Here is a 2,195-nt window from a genome sequence, read left to right as displayed (position 1 = left end):
GAAAGTTGAATAGCCTCCTTGGTTTCACTTCAGAAAGTACATGATTACATAACTTTACATAGACTAGTGATAATTAGTTATCTCCAAGAAAACATGAGATATAGTTTTGTGTCTGCGTGTTTCCAGTTTTATGTAGTCAGCATAACTCAAGAGCCTCTGAATGGATTGCGACTACATTTGGGGGTAGGTGTTGGGAAGACGAAGGGCAAGGTCGATTGTTGACCCCCTTGTATCTGACTTTGGTACTGCAGCAGAACTTCCGTTTTAGTATATTTTGACCTGGGCGTGCTATGGCCCTGGCAAATAAAACAAATTCAGAACACACAAATGCTGCCAACATGCCCCAGTCCAGTGAGATACACCTCCTTCTAATGATAATGATACAAATCAATGCTACTCTCCTCAATGATACAAATCAAATACTTCAGCAAGCAATTGCTTTATTTCCCATACATGTGAGTGGTCCAGCAACAAGTTTAAGGAATACAAAGCTACTTAAAACTTAATCTTTCCCATGCTCAGCTTATGTTGGGCTGCTGTTTATTCTATGTTCACCTAATGATATATAGTGCAGCATATATCAAACCACACATCGTCATGTTAGGTGTCATATTCTTGAGTTCTTGTATTCTTTGACATATTGATAACTTCAGAACATTGAATCACTGGCGATTGAAATGTGAAAAGACATTTCTTTAAGGCATGTTGTTGGAAGCCCTACACCTGTAACTTTCAAAAGAGCATGTTACAATTCTATTTCTTTTGCAATGAACATATTTAGTTAGAGATAGTCCTGAAATTTTCGTCGAAATTCTGAAGTTCTTCATATGTCTTTCCACAGTTCAAATACCCGTGTTTCAAAGATGACATACTTTGATTGTACTACATGATCCTATAAAACGTTATGAAACTACATGAAGTTATAAAATCAGGGAATATTACGTTGACTAATGTTACATATCAATCCACTTATACATGATTGGCAATGAATAAACATATAGCTTAATTTTTATTCAAAACTTTAAGGATCATTCAAATAGACTTCTAATAAAAATTTTCCATCAAAGTTCAACAAGAAAGAAAGTTGGGTCCCCCAAAAGTATTCAGTTGAATGTCTTTTATCCAGAAAAAACTCTCGAAAATATACAAATAATATATTAACTCCTTGTATATCTTTTTATGTATAAAAGCTTACTAATAGCCAGATACCAAAGTATAAATATACTTTTTACCTTCTAAGAGAAATACTTTAAACTATTCTTCTAACTAGAAACCCTATATTAATTGCTTGTAATAACCAAATAACAATCTGGAAATTCATTAAACAGTATAAAATAAGTTGTTTGGCCAAGGGTCTATCGTTGTTTCTTGTCCGATATTCGAGCTCAGGTAGTTGGCCTTAAACAACTTTAGACTAGTAGAGACTAGCACTATGGCCTGGTGACAATTGTTGTATGATACTTCTACAACTGTTTAACAACTTTTGTGGCCATACAGTACAAAATTTGTGCCATAGACTTTTGCCGACAGTCCATTTTGTCATAACGACAAAGATACCCCATAGCAAAGAATCGTACCACAAATGGAAAATCTCAAGTTGTGCTCTTTCATACATAGAATATCTTATGGTCAATTTTGCGGAATGCAAATCTGCTCAACACAAGGAGAAATATAGACTTTTCCTAAAGATTTTCCCACCTGTGCTTATCATGATCTTCTTTGCAACAAATGTTAAAATCTCTCTGGCAAGCACTTTACCAAAGTAGCTTTCAATACAATCTATTAGATCTTGATACGCCTTTTGCAACACAAGCAGAATCCATTTAACTGCCATGGAGAAGTAAATACATTACTTCATCATGCATTCCACTTGACATGAATTGTGCACATTGAAGTTTAATATGTTACAGTTAATGATTTGGACTTGAATGTTCACAGTCCAGCTGGAAGTATATAATATGCTGACATGTCCAAATACATATATACATATACGTATATACTTAGTGGTAGTCATATCTTCTCTGATGTTAGAGATATTTGGTACATTCGGTACTTCTGTCATTGTTATCAAAATATGTACCATATTTCCCAGCAGTTTTTCTGTTGTAACACTGGAGGGATAGTATAATTATATTCTCCACACTAAATTCTGTAACTAACTACATAAGCAGCTTACTGTTTTTTAGGTGAGTTTC

The sequence above is a fragment of the Branchiostoma floridae genome, chromosome 12 (assembly GCF_000003815.2).
Source record: "Branchiostoma floridae strain S238N-H82 chromosome 12, Bfl_VNyyK, whole genome shotgun sequence".
In the NCBI taxonomy this organism is placed as follows: Eukaryota; Metazoa; Chordata; class Leptocardii; order Amphioxiformes; family Branchiostomatidae; genus Branchiostoma; species Branchiostoma floridae.
This window is presented reverse-complemented; position numbering follows the sequence as displayed.